At 43.5% G+C, this 7,451-nt stretch overlaps 1 non-coding gene across 1 annotated transcript; it reads right to left on the reverse strand.

The window, feature by feature from the left end:
• Positions 1-5,093: 5,093 nt before the first annotated feature.
• On the reverse strand, positions 5,094-5,292 carry LOC148015932 (U2 spliceosomal RNA). The gene has a single exon (XR_015688205.1). It is a non-coding gene; the product is annotated as a U2 spliceosomal RNA (small nuclear RNA).
• Between the last annotated feature and the right edge of the window lie 2,159 nt (positions 5,293-7,451).

Here is a 7,451-nt window from a genome sequence, read left to right on the forward strand (position 1 = left end):
ATATAGGTGAGCTATTGAGTATGTGGCTTGTATGTGAAACACACACACACACACACATAGAGTCCATCCTTAAAACAAGATTGCAATTGAGTTTGTTGTTAAAATGCTCTAATTAGGGGTGAATTATTTGGCCCATGTAATCATCACTAGTACCTGGTAACCATGAAATAAGTTGCAATGCACTTTACAATTCCCATTAATGTAATTCTAGTGTAAATGGGCATTTTTTGAAACTTTCAAGGTGTAGTCACCATTATTAAGCAACATCCATGGCCATAAATAATGGGACTTGGTGATGTATTGAAGTTCAAAATAGACAACACATGGATTTTTTCAAGAAAGCACATTTGCAATATAAGTAGACTAGACATTAGGACAAAAGTGAAGCGAAAGGAGCCATGTAAGAAGTTGATTAAGTTCTTAATCACATGCAAACTAAATTAAGAAAGGGGAAGAAGGTCATCTTGTTAATCTTGCTAAGTTCCATTTAACTTTAGTATTGCATCATCATTAAATAACAGGGATGCCTCTATCTTTTCTCTCTATTTCCTTTCCTTTTGTCTTTATTAGTTCCATTCCCATAAAGTTTACAATTGATAGTACAAATGGATCATAAGAAATGATTAGTAATGGTGATGCATTTCAAGTTAAATTTTTTTCTTGGCTTAAGAAAGAATGATATGCAATTGTGGAGAGTGGTTGGAGATGAGATGATAATGTATTGATACACTACAATAACTTGTTTGAAAGCAAGCATCTCCTAGGTTAAACCTTTCAGCACAAATTCGACACTATATGATTTCTACGTGAGTTGCATTCCCCTTTACTACTCCAAAATGAAAAACATAGGTTGGTGCATAAAAATGAAAAACTTTCAATTGGCTGGTGCATGAAATTTATAGCAAAGGGACATAAAATGAAGACATTGGATGCATCTACTCTTGATGTAATGAAGAGAATGGGAATTTTAAAAAGAAGTTTTAATTACATAACCAAATGAATTCTTTAGAATTTAATAGAATGAAAAGTGCATCCTCTTAGACAAAGAGAATGGATTGTCTATTTCCATGCTTGAGAATCTCACTTACTAGTATGCTCCACATTTTTTGGAGACTCATAGCCCTCCCCCCTCTAGTTGTCCCAAAGTGTCCACACACACACACACACACTCTCTCTCTCTCTCTCTCTCTCTCTCTCTCTCTCTCTCTCTCTCTCTCTCTCTCTCTCTCTCTCTCTCTCTCTCTGTGTGTGTGTGTGTGTGTAAAAGGGTTTTTTTCTTTAAAGAGAACGAATTGAGAGGTGGGTTTGTAGACCTAACTACCATGAAAAATAACCATGGCATGTGGCACAATGGACATCTTGAGATATGGTGCAATTGATGATTGCTATACCATGTTAGAAGGATGTTGTGGTCTTCAGTGTGGAGAATTTAAATTGTAAGGTGAAAGCCCAATTCTAAGGAAAGCCACATAGTATGGTTGATATTGACCATGCCTTGTGGAGCTTGTTAAAATAGAACACACTTGTAAAATGGCTTAAAGCTAGAAGGACACACAATCCATAATCAGCCACACTACATGGCATTGTTTTATTTTCTAATCAAAAGTGAAGAAAAAAAGAAATAGCTTTACATTGCGAGCTACTTTCCCGAGGGACCTAAGTTGCAGTGCTACATAGATCAGTACATTTGGCTTTGCAAGAGCTAGAGTCATTAGCATGATGCTGGATAGGCTTGTGGATATTCCACCAATTCTAGAGTCACCACTTCACTGTAGGTGGGGACATAGCACATCAAAGCTTATAAAGGTCCACAAGGCTTTTAAGGCAAAGGAGACATGCCGAAAGGGAAGTGCAAAAGGTAAGCCATCAAAAAAGGCACCCTTGGGAAACAAAGACAAAGGACAATGGAAAAAACCTTCCAAGGGGAAGATCTCAATTGGGGACAATGACATAGAGCAAAAGGGGCCACGTGTCCAAATAGAATCGCAACAAGTATGTCTAATCAACAAGGTGTGGAGCAAACAAAGAAAACTCCCAATATGAGTTCAAGGGGCAATCCTACTAGGAATGGGTAAGCTAATCAACAATACTAGGGAGGGACAAGGCAATTAGTGGAACCAAAGAACCATGATGAGTCCCGGGAACACTACTATGAAAGAGCAACATGGCAACCACACCCCCACCAAAAACCTTAAAAGAAATCCTACCAAGGAGGGAGAAGTGGCATTGCAAAGAAGGACCCCAACAAACAAGCAATGATGACAACCAAAGGGCAAATATTGGCTTTGTCAAAATTTAAAGAGGATCTTGTACATTGATCTATCCCAAACACAACGAGAACACAGAATTGTAGTGAAATTGTGATAGTCTTGATCGTAGAATAATGTATGCATCTAAGCTTCACCCAGTCACAGATAAATCAACACAACTTAAGTAAGAATCCAAGTTAGCTTGAGCCTCGGTATCCATGGCCACCTCCTTTAGCTCCAATTGGCCCATCTTTGCCCCCACCTCCTACATCAGCTCTAGTGATTGCTCATGTTCCTATTCCAGACTTGCCCAAATACCTACTTTGATTGACCCAGATAAAGATGCCAAAGGTGTTTAGAACTAATCTTTTCTTGACTTCTTCAACGACTTGGTGTTCCTTCCAACATGGGTAAGTGGAACATGTCATTTTCTTTGTATGATCCAATGCAGAAGGAGCTCAATTTTCAACCACATGGCTATGTCCTCTTAGATATTCTTCACTTCTACTCTCTCAAAATTTGCTACTTTATCTGGAAATGTTTCATCTAACCTTTGAGGGCTATTAGGCAACAAAGAAGTACCTTTCATATGAGTTATGCAGCTATCTTGACATAACTTCTCCCACTACCATTTTAAAGGCTCTTTTAAGTCTTTTTATACCCAAATGGAGATAGGCCACAAAGGTGGAGCTTGGTTCTAATGCTTAGAATCATGGTTCAGGGTCTCACTGGATAGACCCTCTCATCAGTAGGTTTATTTGGCGTGAAGTGGATCTTCAAAGAAACATTCCACTCCAATGGTGCCTTGGACAGGTACAAGAACCACTTGGTGACCAAAGGCCATGTGCAACAAGAGGACCCTCTCATCAGTAGGTTTATTTGGCGTGAAGTGGATCTTCAAAGAAACATTCCACTCGAATGGTACCTTGGACAGGTACAAGAACCACTTGGTGACCAAAGGCCATGTGCAACAAGAGGGCATTGATGACACTAAGATGATCGCAGTTATGGTAATATGATTACCATCAAATTGGTGTTAGCTCTCATGTCACATCATCATCAGCCCATGTCAAGAACTCCATCCTAAATTCAAAGATTCAATAGGAAGATTATGCAAGCAACCCAATGGATTTTTCATTCTATGGCATTAGAAACATGTCTACCACTTGCAATGGTGGCATGAAGCAAGCCCCTCAAGCATGATTCTAGTGCAACTCTCTTTGCTTCCTCAGAAGGATTCCACTTGGATGCATCTCTCTCTCTCTTTTTAGCTAATCCTTTTCTTTTCTTTATAATTATGTAAGTGACTGATCTCATTATCACAAGTTAGAGGCTTCAAATGCGCAGCACTTTGCTGTCACATACAAGCATTACCCTCGAGCACAAGCCACGTGCTATCAAAATCATTTTCATTGCCCCTACACAATCAAATGTCTCTTTTCCTTGGCCTTCGACGTGCTGATTATGTGCTCTTACAACCACCCGGGATCATGTCAAGAGAATCCCCGAGAGATCTCCATCATGCATTTTTCCTTGGCTAGCTGATGGCCCAAGTGGGCAGGTGGCAAGCCCAGTAGCCAAGATAGTTGCAGGCTATGGGCAGGAGGTGGTGCAATCTGCGATGCAGCCAGTGTTCGAGCAGGCGTAGGCTGGCAGGTCCAAGTGGCTAGGGCTCCTCGTTGCTCCTTTAGAGTACCATATAGAAGGAGTTGAGATCCGCAAAGCAATAACCTTAGTGCAACTGTGGGTGTACGTACGCTGCAGCCTTCGGAGAAACGCACAGAATATGTCGATAATGCCTCCCCCCACACGTCAAAAAAAAGCAACGAGAGAATCAAACCCAAGGCTGCACCAAATTGCCATGAACGTGACAGGACTTGAGGATGTCATCAAGGCAACAACTCTAAAGGCCCATAACCTTTTGCACACGTGCTGTGAACATCCATGGAGGAGTTCTCCACCCAGCCGTAGCCTCCTTTTTAGACCCAACCATGTCGTACCTGGATTTAAACGGAACCTCTGCCGCTACTAACCGTGCTCACAATGGGCACATAATGCTTCATGCCCACTCTTTCTACCAGTGCTCCTACCCCAATCTAGACTTTGCATGCGTCGGCAACGACAGCAGCTAGGAGGGAGGCAGCCAGAGACTGGCACGCTGCCCTTGGTTACATCTTTGGGGAACTGGCAGGTGCAATGACTGAGACTTCGGGGGATACGAAAGCGTGCCTGTTCCCACCAAATCCAAAACGAGAAGCCCTTTGGGTTTCTTGGGTTACTCGAAGGATGGGAATGTGAAGCTTGAGGTTTGGGCTTTTGCAATCCTGGCAGCATTGTGTTGGCTTAGTCGCGCTACAGGCCGTCGTCGGTGGGCTGTAATTTAAAGATGAGGTTCAGGTGCGGGTGCGGGTGGATTGCGTCCCGATGACCCTTGGGGCCGCGAGGACGTTGCCGGATTCTTCGTGGGTTCGCATCCTAGCGATTGAAGCCTCGAGGACAGGGGTCCAGATGCACTCTCGAGGCCGCACAGTTCATGCTAAGGCTTCCCACGTGGAGGGAAAGGTGCTCTTTGGACTTGTCTCGGGTGGGACATATCGCACGCGGCCAGGGGCGATCCTCGTGTCAAGTGTCCACCCGAGTCCTCTCTCTCTCTCTCAGCATCTTGTTCGCCTTCCTGCCGGGGCATCATATGCATCCACTCCGTTCTAGCAGGGCTTCATCAGCGACAAGCGGAGTGCGAGGTGAGCATCGAGCGTTTTACGAGACAGTGATACGCTCCACCGGCAACCTTGGTTACGCACTTGCGCTGCCTGCGCCAATCCGTATTTCATCCAAGACCTGTGAAGGGGGTGCGCCAAGCGCTCCGAGATAGTGCAATACGGAGGCGACGCGCGCAGCCCCGGGCAGCAAGCTGCCGGGTGGGGCTGCCCCCGTGAGAAAAATTAGGTTAATATCGTAGTGACCCGATGGGTCACGTATCAGATATTAAACTGATAAGAACAGATACTACACTTGATCTTAGCCAAAAGGCCGAGAAAGGTATGGATACTCTGAGCTCCGACCCTTCTTTTTATACTACCCTTCTTTCTCTCTAGGCTCTCTCTCTCTCTCTTCCGTGTCTCACGCTTTTGCGTTTCCTTCTCCGTCCAAGGCTGTGCCTACGGGACAGCCGCCTTGTCCCTTACTAATTGCCTTGTCCCTCCCTCCCTCGCACGAGTGCTCTTTACACTCGCCGTTGTTGATTAGCTTACCCATTCCTAGCAGGATTGCCCCCTCTACAACTCATCTTGGGACTTTTCTCCCTTTGCTCCACACCTTGTTGATTAGACATACTTGTTGGGATTCTATTTGGACCTCTGGCCCCTTTTTCTCTAAGTCCGTGTCCCCGATTGAGATCTTTCCCTTGGAAGCCTTCTTCCGTTGTCCTTTGTCTTTGTTTCCCAAGGTAGCCTTCTTTTATGGCTTACCCTTTGCACTTCCCTTCTGGCATGTCTTCTTTGCCTTAAAAGCCTTGTGGACCTTTATAGGCTTTGATGTGCTATGTCCCCGCCTACCATGAGGTGGTCACTCTAGAATTGGTGGAATATCCACAAGCCTGTCCAGCATCATGCTAATGGCTCTAGCTCTTGCAAGCCAAATGTGCTCATCTGTGTAGCACTCTCATGTGAATTGTAGAGTTGGAGTATGGTGAGCATGCACAAGGAACTTTCTTACATTACATGCAAGAATAGATAAGAAAGAAGACTTACTATGATCCCTTTGTTAAATAGCATAAACTTAGCCTCTAGATATCTCCAAGCATTAGTAATGATGCTCCATTGCACATCATGAAGTGTTACTCTAATGACGAGTGTACAAAAGTCCGAGATGGCAATACTCCAACCTAAATTGGAAAAGTTATCTCAATATAAGTATCATCACAATTGGCAAACCACCTTTTCCTTCAAGTGTTTCTACATACAAGCCACATACTCCATAACTCGCCTATATCTCATACTCCACTTGTACTACTACAAGGATGCAAGATAGAAGAGGTAAGAGAGTGTGAGGAGGTATCCATTGCACATTCTCATATGTAAGTTGTCCAATGCCATCACCATCTTGAAGATTGACCATGTTTTGCCTAGGCAGGTATATTTGCAAGTGTAGTACATTTGAGCCTCTCTTAATATTACAAAACCCACCTAACCAAGGACCCCAACCATTCTGAGGGCTCATATTAACTTTTCAGGGATACTGAGAGACTCCAAGGCCATTTATAACATACCCTCCTAACAAAATGTTGGATTCGAGCAACCAAAAGAGACTCTTCTTATTAAAGAACCCCCTAGTTACCATTAGCAAGCCCACCTAATCAAGGGAAAACTATTTTGAGGGCTGATATTACTTTTTTAGGGATATTAAAAACTCCAAGGTCAATCATAACATAACCTCCTAACAATCCCTTTAGTGTGTGAGGGACTTGGTAGAGAGAAGCTCTTGCCATTCCACTATCTCCTAATCCATCCTTCCAATTTGAGAGGTGAGATTGAGGGTCTGTATGTGAGGTTAAGTCAAGAGAGAGTGAAGGACCCATCAAGAAGCTCCATTCACTCTAATTCTACCCTTTTTCTTCATCTTTTCCTCTCTATATCGCATGTAAATGAGGATATGAGGACATGGAGTGAATCTAGGGGCATCGCATGGACTGTGGAGCATTTCTTATCAAGATATCGCAACTATAATGAGTTAAGTTGGTAAGTATACTCTCAACAGCCAAGCTTCAAGTATTCTAGTACGAAAGTGATAGATTAGATTTATCAGAAGGCCTTGCATGTGAGATGGCTAGGTGAGAGCCATTGACTATGTGCATCATACCATTGAAACAATAAGGGTTGTGTCCTAAGTCCCAACATCAAGCTCATGAAGCACAACATTGTTAGTTCCATTGTTAGGACCAAGGACACTATGACCATTGAGTCTCTTACGCACTTCATGACATGGAATAGGAGAATGTCAGTCAAAAGGACAAGGAGGACATTGGAGATTACGTCACCCACGTGTGGAGTCTCTTTAAGAGAATCCCAACCACAAAGTGACCTAGTGAGTGAGCGATCTCCACCATATTCATAAGTGGAATTAGGAGTGAAGAGCTCTACAAGGCCTTGGTAGGCAATTTGAACCTGCAGATGGAGGTGCTAGCTAGGGTCTTTGAAGAAGCCA

The sequence above is a fragment of the Lygodium microphyllum genome, chromosome 23 (genome assembly GCF_053477565.2).
Source record: "Lygodium microphyllum isolate KBCC chromosome 23, Lygodium_microphyllum_v1.1.10, whole genome shotgun sequence".
In the NCBI taxonomy this organism is placed as follows: Eukaryota; Viridiplantae; Streptophyta; class Polypodiopsida; order Schizaeales; family Lygodiaceae; genus Lygodium; species Lygodium microphyllum.